Below are 14876 nucleotides of genomic sequence, written 5' to 3'. Positions count from 1 at the left end.
TAGGGAGACTATACGATATTTACACATGTGTGTCTGGTTTATTTCACTTATGAGTATATGTTCAAGTGGCATCCACTTTAATATAAAGGCTTGCAGTAACGTCAGGTTTTGCAGTTGCTGTCGGGCTCATCGGGGGCCTTTTTGTGGAGGCTGGTAGCCTAACTGAGGCCAGCTCTGCTAACTCTGTGCACTTGACAATCCCCAGATACAGGGATTCCAGCTTGACACCCGGTAGAGCTGGGGCTTGCGCTTATATCCGTGGGGTTGCGAATCGAGCCGGGCGACCCTTGCATCGGTACCTTCAGTGCTGACTCAGAAGGAGCGTAGGACTCAGCCCCGTGGCCCCTCAGTGCCGGCTCAGCGCTGGGTGCAGGAGAACTGGGGCTGCGCCCTCCAGCCCCTCATCATCGCCCGCCTCTTCGGGTCTCCCATAGCCGAGCACAGTGTGCTGTACCACTGTCGACTTGTACCTCCCAGCTTGATCAATCAGAAGCAAACACTGAGAAGAAACCGAGCCCAAGTGGCCTTCGGACTGTGTTAGAGTTAATGTACTACCCTGGAGCAGAAATGGATTCGTGCCTGGTCAAACACGGAAAAGGATCTAGTGTCAGAGAAGCCCGTGAGTCTATGATGATATATCGTTCTTGGAAAAACATTGTCATTGTATTCACACCAAGAAGGAGTTACCACAGTAGGGCAGGAGATGCGCGCAGCCCTTCATGGAGGTGTTCATGTAAGGTATTCAGGGAACAGAGCCCACGCCTTTAATCCCAGCACTGAGGGAGGCTGAGGCGCACTGATCCCAAGTTTGACTTCACCCTAGACCCTGGCTCAAAATTAAAATAAAAAATAAGAGCGGGGGATATACACAGCGCAGCATGAGAACTCTCAGCTTAACTTTATCAGAGAGAGAGAGAGAGAGAGAGACAGACAGACAGACAGACAGACAGACAGACAGACAGACAGACAGCTGTAATGGAACATAATGCAAATTTGGAAGGTCAACACCTATGGGGATAGTAGAAAATGATGAAACCCACTTCAAAAAGAGGAGAATAATGGCATGAAATTATTTCAACACCTTCTGGTTCATAAGATGAAGAACTGGAAGCTGTCTGCCACTCTGACCTCCCATCTGGAATCGCACCTGGAGTCTCCGCACTGGGAGCCTGGGACAAGAGGGGGAGAAGTCGGGGGGAGGGGGCGTACACAGGACGGCAAAGTCAGTTCCAGCACGGGTGCCCAGGGAGAGCCAGTGAGCAGGCAAAAGCGATGAGGGCATGCCTGATTCCCTGCAAAGCTGTTCTTGGCTGTAAGCGCTTGGTCCTTCTGTTTTCATAATCTACCCTGAATCCTTGTGTTTGATTGAGACTGTTCCATTGAGTAGATAATTTTTTTTCTACTTATGATCAACCTGTTATTTCTTTATGTAGCATTTAGCATGTTTATCTTTTATGTAGACCTTGGGATTTCATTTTATTTATATTTAAGAGACAGGCCCTCAGTGTGTTGCCCAGGCTGGCTTTGAAGTTCTTGACACAAGCAAGCGCCCTACCTCAGCCTCCCAAGTAGCCGGAGGCTACTTGCAATTTGGATCTTAAGTTTTGAAACATGAACTACTACTGTCTTAGCAATAGTAAAGAGATTTGCTCTCTGAGGGCTGGTTGTACCAGTGATGTAAGATGAGTCCTAAACTAAAGGAAAATGGGGCCAGGAACAGATGGGCACCCTAAACGGCATCACTGCGCCTGCGGCTGACGCTGCAGGCACTGCCGTTCGCTTCACTGCTGTAGCACAGCCAAATTCAGGACTGAATTTCCCTTCTTTGCTGTCTGATTTACAGAACAAAAGTAAATTTTAGACAATCTAATGTGAAATCTAACTTCACTGAACGCTACTGGACACCAGCATATGCATTTATACTGTGGGTTCCAATTATCAAAAATCTTTTTTTCAGATTTTTTTCCTTCTCTAGTTCAGAAAAGGGGTCAGACTGGCAGTCAGCAAACTCCAGTCTCTATTCGTTTGGTCACAAAACTGTAGTCCTAAAATTGTGGGTCACAAAATTGCTGTGCTACCCGAGACTGGTGCTGAGACGGTTACCCAGAAAGGTGCCCGAAGTGAAGGACCTGATTGCCCTCTTGCGGATTTCAGGGCTGCAGTGCAGGGCGGGGGCTGTTCGGCTCCTTACCCTGTTGGGCTGTGCGCTTCAATCCCTCTGAGAAGCTGGCAAACCTGGCAGTAGTGTCTTCAGTGGTCCTCTGTCGCAGCTGCTTATTAAAGTCAGCCGGGTGCGTTTCAGTCTCCGAGCCTGAGCTCTGCCATACACAGTGCAGTGAGAATGTTGGGGGACTCGGTGTCAGTACTTGTGTTTGCCTGAGACTGTCCCATTGAGTAGATAATTTCTTTTCTACTTACCATCAGCCTAAGCATGGTTCTCCCCATGCTTCCTCTTGGGGACTGTGGCTGAGAAGCCACTCCTTGATCCAACCGTTCTGAGGATCTTCCGGCTGTAGTAAGGAATCACAGATTAGTGAGTTGTGGCCCTGCTAATCCTCAGTCAGCTCCGCCTGGGGCACTGCAGTGTGGCCTGGCTCACTACCCAGCTCAAAAGGCTGCCTCCGGGTCGCCCTGGGGAAAGGTGACGGGGTGGGGTGGGGGCGCCGGCTGGGAGGTGGACGTCTCTGGGATTGGCACACTTCCTCTCCCGACTGTTCCTGCGTACTTAGGCCCATTAGGGACATGTGTCCTGTTGGGACAACCTCATTTCCTAAATCAGCGTGGCTTGGCTGTGCTGGAGGCCGCGTGGGGGAATGTGGAGCTCCTGTCGCCCTGGGGACTTCCCGAGGCTTCTCTTCCTGGGAGGCAGCTCTGCTGATGCTGGACTTTCTCCTTCTTGGCCTCTGCACAGCAGCACGGGAGTGAGAAAAGCCCGTGCCCTGGGCAGTTGGGAGGTGCAGGGCTTTCGGTCCTAACTCCTCCTTTGGTCTGCCCGCCTGCCCAGCCCCCCCCCCACGTGACCATTCATCAGGTAGCCCAGTGGGGGGCTCCCTGGGTAGGCAGAGGCTGCGATGGTGAGGTCTGTGACCTCTGCCCAGGTCCCTTACTCGGAGCCACGCTTTTGCCACCTGTTAGAATTCCTTCTCAGGATTTAGTCAGGATTCACTGTGAAAGGCTCTGTGAAAGGACTGCTTTGAAAATGAGGTGGACTGAAGAAAGCGTCTCCACCTCCGCCTCCACTGCCTGCGGGAAGGAGCGCCCCAGAAAGCCCACCCTGAGCTGTCATTTCCCTCTCTGTCCCTCGGTAATCTCAGAGCCTCTCCTAAGCCCAAGCCGCGCACAGGCCGCTGCTCCCTGGGAGTGGACTGCGGTGCCTCTTGCCGTCACAGGTTCCCACTCACCACGATTTTCAGGCCACGTCCCTCGTTTCATGTTTGGCCTTACGTCTGTGTGTCATGTTCACGGTAAAGCTGTCGCTTTACTCCAAGGGAATGCTTTGCTTAGGCTGAGCAGCACCTGCTTTCAGCCTACCTGGAGGATTTCATCTTGTTGCAGTTGAGTTAGGTTCAGGACACTTCTGCTTTTTATAGCTTCCCCGCTCCCCTTTGTATGAGGTTTTTTTTTAAATTAAAGGTTAAAATGTGCTGAAACTCTCAAGTAATCGGTCTCATGAGCCATCGTTTTATGTCCATTGACTAAGGCTCCCTGTGATCCTGTCCTGCCGGGGACAGTGAGCCCACCAGTCATCAGGAGGACACGTATGGCCACCAGTGGGTGGGAAGGGATCTGAGTCCGGTGTAGGAGTGATTCTTTAGTGCCCTCAGTGCATTTTTTTAAAAGTTGGACATGTGTGGCTGGGGAGATGGCTCAGCGTTCTAAGCGCCTGCCTGAAAAGCACAAGGTTCTGGGTTTGATCCCTGGTACCACATGCTCTGCCAGCCCCGGAACCCCAGGTGCACCATGCAGGCCACTGCACTGAGCGTGGTAGTGCACAACCGTAATCCCAGCGCTGGGAAGGCTGAGACAGGAGGATCCCAAGTTTGAGCCCCACCTGAAGTGGAAGTGTTAGTGGAACTTCTGCTTAGATAAGCATGTTGATTATATTTGGAAGGGCTGGGGCTATAGCTCAGTGGCACAGCACCTGTCTGTCATGAGTTCAATTCCTGGTAGCAAAAAATAAACAAACATGTTTGGATGCAAAATGGCCTCATACCCAGAAGTGCCTTGCAAACATCAAAGCTGGCCGCCTTCCATCTCCTAGTTTTCTTTCTCTCCATTAAAATATTTTTTTCATTAAAATATTTTTAGCAAGAGATTTTGCCAAATAACTCACATTAAAGTATAAACAGTTAATAAAGTTCTGCGTACATCTCTCCCCCCAAAGTGCTCATGTTGCAGGGGTCAGTGTGTCACACACAGCAAGTCCGCAGAGCTGCCTCTCGGGGCCTGGGCTGTAGCTCGGGGTGATGGCTCCCCAGTCCTGCGTGAGGCCTTAGATTCCACGCCCTGGACCACAAAGACAGTGTGTGTGTGTTCTTTGCGCTGAATGCAGACACTTGCAGCCCTGTGTGGGACGATGCAGCCTAACTCGGGGCTGCTGGCCCAGGCCCGGCTCTGTATTGTTCACGACCTGACTGAAGCATTGCACCACGCAGCGTGCATGGGATCATCATGTGTCCTGCTGATATGGACGGTTTGTAGTTTTTCCCATGCAGTTCTGGAGCTTGAACCCAGAGCCCCTGTGCTGAGCTGCACCCTTAGCCCTCTTTATTTTTTATGTTGAGACAAGCTCTCACTCCACTGCCTGGCTGAATCCAGCTTCCTGCCATCTTGCCCCAGCCTCCTCCAGGGCGGGATTACAAGCGCATGCCACCAGGATGGCCAGATGCCTGTGTGCTGACCCGCAGGGAAGAAGTGTGCCACAGTGCCTTCCCCTTTTCGGGTGCAGATGCCCTTGACAGCAGCAGTGGAGGAGGAGAAGGAGCGGAGCGTCTGGTTTCCGCGGCTCTCAGGCTCCTGTGGGCATCGGCCTGGCTGGAGCAGCCTTCTGGCCGCCCGCGGGTCCCTGTGACCTGCTTGCTGAGCCCCTTCTCTATGGCGCTGCTTCGCTCCCAGGGGCTCGGGTGGAGTGCAGAGGCGGCATCTCCGTGTGGGTTGCAGGCCTGGTGCCTCTTTTCTACCGGTCCTGCCATCCTTCTGGATCTGAGAAAGTGTCTCTTCTGGACAAGTCCTGTAGATCTGCCTAGTAGTAAAATAAGAAAGACCAGGAAGTTGCTGTTCTTGGGACTCTGCCCCTGGAGCATTCTGCTATCGCTGTGGAGGCAAGTTCCAGACAAGTGCAGTGAAAAAGGCGAGCAGTGCTGGTGGGGTTTCTCCAGTGGGAGTCCGAGTCAGCCCGACCTCACAGTGGTGTTCAGGTCTCTTGTGCCTGCCTGGCTCTCCTGGCTACGCATTGGTCCATGTAATGGTCCCCAGTTAGACTGGGTATTGCGCCTGGTTTCTCAGATGCAGAGTTTCCTATGCTGGTGCTACCGGGTGCCCGTGGGCATCCCAGGCTTCTCTGTCATCCGCTTTTCCTTTAGAAACCCTGCCTTCTTAAGTCCATTTCCACTGTGCTGTGTCCAGTCGCCCAGTCTCTGGTCCTGTAGAATCGAACCCTGTCTGCCTGCCGAATCGCAGCTCAGGTGCTTTGTGAACACACGTGCCTCAGCTCCAGCTCCCAGCCTCTGCCCCTTGGCTCTAACGATGCTAGCTATAGCTTATTTGCTTGTACTTTATTGAGTTAGAATTCTTTGGAAATACTACTGTCGACTGATAGCTGGGCTCCTGGAACCTGGCATTCTGGGGTTTTTCCCTCTGCCGTGTCTATGTTGCGGACCCAGCAGTGCTGTCTTTTCTGTGTGATGAAGAGGCTGGAAGTGGATCCTTGGCAGGCTTTAGGATCCCTGGGGGAAAGGGAGGCCTCCTTCTCGGGCTCCACTGTGCCTTCCTGGGCTGGGGCCCGAGAATTTGTATTTCTCAAGTTCCCAAGAATGCTGGTTTGCCAGGGTACACTTGCTAGTCTAGTTCAAGTCTCTTCCTGTTCCAGAATCTTGGTCCCACACGCGTCCGTAAATCGTCAGGTGGAGAAATTTAGCATTTAGTTGCTGATGTTTGTATTCATTGCCACCTCGGTGGGCACCAGGTGTGTTACGAAGTATTCTGTTCTGTTCCTGCAGCCTGCAGGCCGGCTCACCGCCATGGCTGTGGTTTTTGCTTGACCCCCACTCTGTCCTCTAAGAGGTCCTGTACGTGTCAGTGCCCAGAAGCTGTGTCCTGTGCCATCAACACGTGGACTTCTGTTCCGCAGCGTGTGCTGAGGACGCAGGGGCTCTCCCCAGAAACACCCCCTACCTCCCACGCCTGATGCCATCTGCCTCTGCTCCTTGGGAAAATAGCCTCCTGTTGCAGCCTCTAGAGGAAGGGCTGTTCAAGGACTGAATGGAGCAGTCCGGGAAGTGTTGACACAGCACCGGGTACACAGCGTCAAATCAAGTCGTTTGAACTGGAAGGCAAGTTCAGCCCAGATCAGAGGTAACAGTAAGATATGTACCCTGACATACTGTCGCGCAGACTTCTCAAGCGGCGTTTGCTGTCATGATTAATTGAGCAGAAAGTTCTGCTTCCTAAGTGCATTAAAGCTTACTGTAACAGCCATTAAATTCTACCATGAAGCCAGCAGTGCCCTCTTCCCTCAGAGAACCTGAAGGTTAAAACATGCTGGTTTGTTTGTTTGCTTTGTAGTCTTTGAGATCTAATATATGCCGGCTTTCCCTGAGCTTCATCCCCTCCTCCTTTGGTGGTGGTGGGTGATGATTTGGCGTCTTGTTTAAGTTGCCCATTTGAACTCAGCCCAGCAATCTAGCAAATCCTTTCTTTTCAGAAAATAAAAGGGGGTTGGGAGAGAGCCAGGCATGGTGACACAGCCTGTAATCCCAGAACTTGGGGGGCTGAGGTGGGAGGATCACCTTAAGGTCAAGCCCAGCCAGGGCTTCATAGTGAGTTCAAGGCCAGCCTGGACTACGGAACAAGACCTGTCTCAGAAAAACAAATATAAGAAAAGAGGGTATAGCTCAGTGTGAATGCCCTGGATTTCATCCTCAGTGCACAAAAGGAAGGATGGAAGGAAGGAAGGAGAAAAGCAAGCAGGAAGCAAGGAAAGAGAAATAGCTTATGATCTCTAGAGTAAAGAAATGATGGCTAAGCACGCAGTACCTGGCGTCTGCCCCACAAGGTCTACGGTGTGTACTTTTGCATTTTAATGCCCCTGAACTCACGGTGAGCTCTTCTTTTGTTTGTTTGTTTTTTGTTTTTTGTTTTTTTTACCATTTGTTAGCATTTTAATGAGCCCCCTGTCCAGAAGCTTCAAGCTACCAGGACACAGGCCCCCCCAACATCCTTAATCTTCTCCTCAGCTCTTCTGCTGAAGAACTTGGCTTTCACGATGACAGGCTGCTTTGGGAGCTTTCCCTTCCCAAGAACTTTGTAGTAGCCCGATCGCACTACATCAATGATGGGAACTGCTCCAGTCTTGTTTTTGGCAGCATTTACTTGTGTCTGGTCACTGACCAATGTCCACAATTTATCAAGGTTGACAGTTGGGCAGAAGCTCTGGTTTCTCTTTAAGTGGTAATGCCTCATACCAACCTTCCCAAAGTAACCTGGGTGATATCTGTCGAAGTTGATCCTGTGATGATGCATGCCACCAGCATTACCCCGGCCTCCGGGGTGCTTCCGGTGCTTGCCCATGCGGCCATGGCCGTGGCTCACATGGCCCCGAAGCTTCCGGGTCTTCCTTAGTCTGGAGGGCATGTCGGCGGCCGAGACGAAAGGGCTTCTTTTGTTTTTATTTATTTATTTTCATGTATTAAGTACAGGGTCTACAGGGTCTCACTACACGGAGGAGACTCGTAGTGATCCTCCTGTTGTCAGCCTCCCAAGCACTGGGATCACAGGCGCATGCCACCACGCCCAGTCTCCATTTGGCTCAGCGCATCCCAGAGGCAGGGATGGAGTCGAACCCCGCCCCTGCGCTCTGCCAAAGCAGGCGCTTTAGTCTGCTGAGCTATCTGTCTGGCCCTCACAGTGGACTCTTTTTGGTTTTCCTTCTTTACTTCTTTTTTGTGGTTCTGGAGATTGAACTCAGGACCCAGCGCTTGGCAGGCAGGTGCTTGTTCTACTGAGCTATCTCCCAGGCCCACAGTGGACTCTTAAAGGCAGTCATTCTTATTCTTTCTTTTTTTGTAAAAGGGCACATAAAGTAATGGTCTGTAGGTCAGTGGTGTCTCAGGCTCAGTAACATGCAGAACCTTGCGCAAGTCAGGGTGGCAGTTCCGCTTCGTGACAAGCCACCTCCATGCTGGGGCCAACTGTAAGCTCACTTCACAAAAATTTATATTTAGTTGGATATTGGCTAGAAAAGTAGTATTTTACTGGTTTTAAAGAAATACTTTGTATGGTGTTTTGAGGGGAGAGAGGGAGAGAGCAATGTGCTCAATGTAATTGTAATCTTAATCCAGTCATTTTAATCTGGTGAGCTGTGTTTCCCTTTGGCTGCCGCTGATGACCCTGTTCTCCAACTTAGAAGTAGCATCCCTAAGGCGACACCTTCTGCTCCTGGCCTTCATCGGGCTCCATACATTGGGTGGTTCTGAAAGACTGGCTGGGCTCAGAACGCGGCTGTGCCCTGGGCGGGAAGGCAGATCCCAGACACGAGGGAAAGGTGTCTCTCTGGTGAGGGCAGCCCGCAGGCTGTGCAGCAGCGGGCCAGCTGTCCTAGATGGGGGTCCTGCCTTTGACGTGCTCCCGAGGCCAGATGTGAAGGAACACGTAAACCGCTCATCGTGTTCCGAGCTGCACGAAGCCGCTGCACCCCTCCCTGGAGAGAGCACACTGACCTCAGCCTGGCTGGCCCTCGGGGGGCTGGGGAAGGGGAAGGCAGCTGGGGGGAGGGGTGCGTGCGCACGTGCATGCGCATGCGCGCCAGGCCTTGGGTCTGGCTGGAGGGTGTCCTGCAGGTGTCCTGGTGCTCATATTTAATGTCCATTAGTAGTAAGAGGGTGCCTGGCGTGGAGTCTCCAGAAGGTGATTAGAGACGGACAGGATCATCAGGTGGCGTCCCTGTCATTGGGTGCTGGTGGCTTATAAGGAGAGGGGACACACACAGATGTGTTGTTCCCTGTCCCCTGCCCCTTGCTGCCCTGCACCGCCTTGGGACTTTGACGGTGAAAGGGTCATCAGCAGCTACAGCCCCCCCAATCTTGGACCTCTCAAATAAAAATAAGCCCAGGTATTTATTTACTGAAATGAAATTCAGGCATCTTTGAACTCTCTGAGGGAGCCAGGCCGGCCTCCAGCTCGAGGCGGTCATCCTGCCCCAGCCTCCTGAGCGCTGGGGTGACAGGTATACACAGCCACTCTGAGACAGCTCGCTTTGTTTTAAGGTTACCTAGCCTCAAGTATTTCTTCATAGTAATGAAAAGTGGGCTAATACGGGGTGTGTGTCGGGATCACATCAGATTGAAAAATAAAGTACCTGATTTCTATTGATTTTTAAGAATTCAAATGACAGTTGAGGTCAGTGAGAGTTATTGTGTTGCAACTTCTCTCCCGAAGTTTTTATTTCTTGGATGCACTAAGAATATTTGTCAGATTCTTAGTTTGGCCGGGGTGGCAAAGGTGAGGGCTGTGCAAATGAGTGACAATTCCTGGCAAGGAGGAAGTAGAGATTTCCCTAAACTTGCACACGCTGTGGTCCACAGAGTTGTAATAGGCTCGATGTCCTGTTCTGGTCTTTAGTCCTTCGTGTCTGTTGTAATGTGTTCAGAAGTGACAATGCACCCCATTCAGAGAGCGCAGAGTTGGGGCTGGAAGGGGTGAACATCTGGTGCCACCTCTTTCTTTTACGAGAAAAGCAAGAGGGACTCCCGTGAGCAGCGGCAGATGTGTGCAGCGGCAGAGGCTGGGACAGAGCTCTCCAGACCTCTTGGGTTGTAGTTCCTCGTCTGCCCAGTGTGAGCTCATCACAGAGGCGGCTGTGAGTAAAAGATACATCACACCAGTGAAAATTCTTTTGGTTTCTATGAAACCTGTTGCCAGCTTTGGCCAAAATGGGGAAATCAATGGAGGGAAGTGAAGTATTGCACAAAACCAGAGGAACAGCTGACCAGGCAGAGTGTGACGGGAAGGAGCCAGGGACGGGGCTGGTCGCCCTGGCAGCGGCTTGTGACTCTTGACACAAGCTACTCCTCGCCCTCTGTCTCTGATCCAATGGGAGGCTCAGCCATTTCCTCCTGTGGAGGCCTCTGGGGAAGCAGGATGTGCACACGTCACCCCTCCCTCGTTGCTACGCTGCTTTTCTTTCTCCTTCGTTCTCACTGTGGAAAACCCCACACGTGCTCGTTTGTCCACGACCCTGGCTCAGGCCTGGGCGCCAGGAGTTTTAAATTTGGGCTTGCGAATGTCCCTTCGGGCCTCCCGTGTGTTCCACAGCCTTCGTGTTGACGGAAAGCGCTACAGACTGTGCCGCTGCAAGCGGTGCCGCTGCCAGTGTTCTCGGTGAGCCAGTGAGGACAGAACAAGGAAGGGCTGCTGAGGAACAGCACGGTGCTTGTAGTCACCACACAGAGGTGACAGTGACCAGGATGCCCCCGGCACTCAGCCAATCCTGACATGACCCGGTGTGCAGCTGGGCGGTACCCTCGTTTTCCAAGCGAGTCACCGAGGCTGGAGGGTTTAGTAACTGCCTGAGATCAACCAGCAGATTAAGGTTTGAACTCGGCCTGTGCCCATAGTTCTTTGGCAGATACCAACCCGGGCTGTCCACCACTGACCACTTCTCCAGGTGGGCGCCCTCGCAGGGCCACAGGGGGGCTGTGGCCTGGATGCTCCGTGTGTGGCGAGGACAGAACAGAGGGAGGTCGGCTGCCTCGGCCAGAGTGGTATCGGCCAGGCGCTTCTGACAGCCAGAGCGGCTGCACGCTAGGCTGTGTCGCAAGCGGAGAGGCGAGAGCGAGAGGAGGAGGACCTCGGTTACTGCGGGAAAGGCAGCCCTTCCCAGGCCTCCAGGCCAAGCAAGGGCAATGGGAAAGGCGGCGGTGTGTGCACGTCGCTACCTAACGGTGCAATTAGAAGAGGAAGAAGAGAGACTAGAGGAAAAAATGAAGTTCTCATTTTGTCCTAGAAAATTGAGACTTGGGGTCGTGTTTGCACTGCTGGAATTGGACAAGAATGGGAAATACAGGCATGACCTGAAAATACTGGTTTCCCCAAAGCATTGGAATAGCTCGAGGAGGGCAGCTCACCGGCAGAGTTCATATTTAGCAAAAGTCGGGGTTCGATTCCTAGTACCCCTTAGAGAGAACAGAAGAATGGACCAGAGCAGCCTCCACTGAGGCTGGGCAGCGTCTCTTCTGTCAGAGGGGTTTGGAAACAGACTGACCACCATGCAGGGGTCAGCTGTGTCTCCTTCAAGAAAGAATCTGAAATCCTTTTGGGTATAACATTAGGCAAATTTGGCTTCCTGGTTTCAAAAAGAGAAAACACACCCACAAAAAGAAAGCGCAGGCCCGTGGGAACAAGCAACTTCCTCCTCCTGGGGCCATTGAAAATCGTAATCTTCTTCTTGGGAGGCCGAGTGCCCGTTCTGCGCCACTGGCCACTGCGCCCCACGGGCCACAGGTGCCACGGAGCTGCATGGCCGAGGCCCAGCTCCTGAGGCAGCTACACCATCCCCTGACCACCCGGGAAATGAGGAGCTTTTTGGCTCTGCTGAGGGTCCCTGCTCTTTCTTTGTCTGCTTTCCCTCAATTTCACATGATTTGAAGCTGAAAAAAATAGATTACTTTTTACTCACTTGGAGACAAAATCAGGGAAAGTGTGAAAGCAATTGAAAGGCAAACATCTGCAAGTGGAAAAGCCCTCCCGGGAGGTGGGGGGCTGCCCCCCGCCCAGCGCAAGGCCGCAGAGTTAGTTGCAGCCAGGCTCTGTGAGATGGGGAAGGTCTGAGCTCGGGGCCCTTTACCTCCCAGTCCACCCACTGACCCAGCAACAGGGACGGGGCACATCCAGAGCTGTCCAGAGCCCTGGAGCTCCGTGTCGGCCGACGCAGGACGGCTCTGGGCAGACTTTATGTAGGGATGCTGTTGGTGCAGAGCCCTTCAGAGGCTTTCTTCTCCTAAGTGTGACAATGTCTTTGTTTTAAGGTCCGGGGCAGGAAGTGGAGAAGCAGCCCCTTTTGTGCTGCTCCTGGGCGCCGCCTCACCGCCTCGGATAGCTGCTGTTTCACTTCACCCCCAGAGCAGCTATGACTTCATTTTACAGATAAAGAAAGTGGAAAAGCCCTCCCGGCAGGTGGGGGGCTGCCCCCAGGCTTGCTGCTGTTCAGGTGGCCTGTTAATAAATGGCAGAATCAGGTCAGACTAGGTCTGCCCCTTTTCCAATTCTCTCTGATACTTCAGGAAAAATTTTTTCAGTGAGAATTTTTTCCAGCTCCAGTTCTTTGAATACTCGGAGATTTTTAGTGAATGGGGTGTATTTTGTTTGTTTTCATGGTACAGAAATGTCTAGAGCTAACATAATTTCGAGAATTAGCATGTGTTAGTTATTACAGACCAGAGGTTATAGTTAATTAGTGAACTCTGTTGCCAATTCCAAAATGTAGTGCATGGAATTTGTGGTTGACTTTCATTTAAAAACTGGTGCTTTCATTGGCCAAGCATTGGCTGTGACTCATCCACATGGCTGACACTGACAAAGGTTCTACAATCTGAGGTACAGGATCTCAGGATAAATCCTGAGGGCATTTCACTGACCTTCTCAGACCCAAAAGCTACAACTCTTGTTGCATAGGTCCTGCTTTACCTTGGTCTTAACCATCCAGCAGAAAAGTATGAAGACGAAATATAGGAAGTAAAGCCATGTTGTTATGTTGAGCTGTGGGGGACTCAGGTCAATAATTTCTGACTTTGCCAGTTAAACAGAAGACCCATTGCTATTATGGGCTACTGGACTCTTTTAGAATATTTTGCTGAGTTTACACACCTATAATATTCAATAACAGAACTTAGAAAAAATGGGGTATACTGATGAATGTCCATTTTGTATCTGTGGATTCAAAGTGGTTAGGATAGATATATAGTTGCATTCTCTTAATGAATAGAATGATTTGTTCTAATGGTGTTTGTAAGTAGGATCACAAGTCTGCATCTTGTACAGCAATTAACCACTAAGAAGAATATATGCAGTGTATTATTTGTTGAAACTGTACTCTCGATTTGAGTTGAAACTGTCTCATTGCTATATGTTTATCAATAAAACTTTGAAAAGAAAAAAAACTGGTGCTTTTATTCAAGCAAAGGTGCTCTTATGAAACATGATTTGATAACTGAATACTGCGCCATGTGTGTTTTGGTGTGGAGGTTGTAGGGTGGCCTACAAAGAGGTGTTTTGGGAAACAAGCAGAATTCTCCTCATTCTCTAAAAGTCAGAGAACTTGGGCTGACAGTCACGCCGCCCAAGTGGCAGTGTCCAGGCAGCCATGGGGACGCATGCCTGTGATCCCAGCCCCCAGGAAGCTGAGCTGGGAGGACTGGTGCTAGTTCAAGGCCACCCTGAGCTGTGTGGTGAGATGCTGTCTCCACACAGTAGTTTTCCTGAAGTAGTCAAGGGGTTTAGGAAATGGGAAGGCACCAAGTCAGCTGGGTCTGCCCGCGTGGAGTTCGCCGTCGAGTTGAGGTGGTGGTGTTCACACTCACAGCTACAAACTCAAGAGCTCTGCTGTGCTTCAGATAGTTGTCTCCTCACGACCACTCTTGGTGGCCAGCCTGCAGTGCCGTGGGAACGTGGCAGAGCCTTTCGGAGGTGGGGCTAGGGCCTTGGGACCGTGACCTTAGACGGGGTGCTGGAGCCTGGGCGCCCGCTGGCTTGCTGTCTGCTTGCCAGCCGTGTGGACACAAGCAGTCTCCTCTGCTGCGTCCCTCCTGCTTCACTCTTCTGCCCGCACATGGATGCAGGCCCAGAGGCCGCAGGGAGGGACGCCCAAGGACCGATGGCTTCGAGCCCACTAGCCAAAATAAACCTTTCGGCCTCATTAGTCGTTGCCTTTGTCGCAGTAGCGGGAAGCCAACTGGCATACGCTCTAGAACTGAAGTAAAATGGAATCTGAGAGCTGTGACTACAGAGAGGGCAATCAGGGAGAGACCTGTGAGCCCGGGTCGGGCTGGGTTGGGGTTGAGTTTGCAGGGCTGGGAGGATTTGCCTACATGGGAGGAACATTTTGTGCCAGTGCTCCCCAGATCCTCAGGACTGCAGGGTGACAGGAGTCTTCCGGTTGGAGCCACATGGGTGGCATCAAGGGGATGTCACTTGGCCAGGGGCTGGGAGTCGCAGGCTGCTGAGATTTTATTCTGTTGGAAATGGCAGTGGTGCTGGCTGCAGTGGGAGGCGTAATGTCGAAGATTTATTTTGCATTGAACGCCACTGGGCGTTCTTTATTCCGCAGATGTGTGCAGGACATTATACGTGCCAAGCCCTCTGCCCTTCCTGCAGTGCGAAACCTCTGCTCCTGTGTTTACGTGAGAGCTGTGAGCGAGTGCAGAGATTGCCCTGATTTATAGAAAAATGGAGGGGCCGGAGAAAGAGCCCTGTAGTCTAGGCACTTGCCTTGCTAGGCACGCACAAGGACCAGGATTCGACGCCCGGCGCCACATGCCGCACTGGCCCCGCCGTTGGGCACGCTGAGCCAACTACCAAAACTGGGCCTGGTGGCGTCCGACTGTAATCCCAGTGCTTGGGAGGCTGAAAATAGGAGGATCACTATGAGTCCGAGCTGCGTAGTG

General features: G+C 51.9%; 1 protein-coding gene and 1 pseudogene across 2 annotated transcripts in view; one reads left to right on the top strand and one right to left on the bottom strand.

The window, feature by feature from the left end:
- Nucleotides 1–600: 600 nt before the first annotated feature.
- Lyn (LYN proto-oncogene, Src family tyrosine kinase) overlaps nt 601–14876 on the top strand; it is an 89156-nt gene continuing 74880 nt past the window's right edge. The window contains exon 1 of one of the 2 annotated variants that reach the window (XM_004633368.2): nt 601–619. The gene's annotated coding sequence lies outside the window, so the exon portion shown is untranslated. Of the gene's footprint in view, nt 620–10060; nt 10080–14876 lie in introns of those variants that run through there. The other variant, XM_023717678.1, reaches the window with a different exon arrangement.
- On the bottom strand, nt 7373–7858 carry LOC101584162 (annotated as a pseudogene).

This window comes from Octodon degus, unplaced genomic scaffold (assembly GCF_000260255.1).
Source record: "Octodon degus isolate 3935 unplaced genomic scaffold, OctDeg1.0 scaffold00054, whole genome shotgun sequence".
NCBI classification, from domain to species: Eukaryota; Metazoa; Chordata; class Mammalia; order Rodentia; family Octodontidae; genus Octodon; species Octodon degus.
This window is presented reverse-complemented; position numbering and strand designations above follow the sequence as displayed.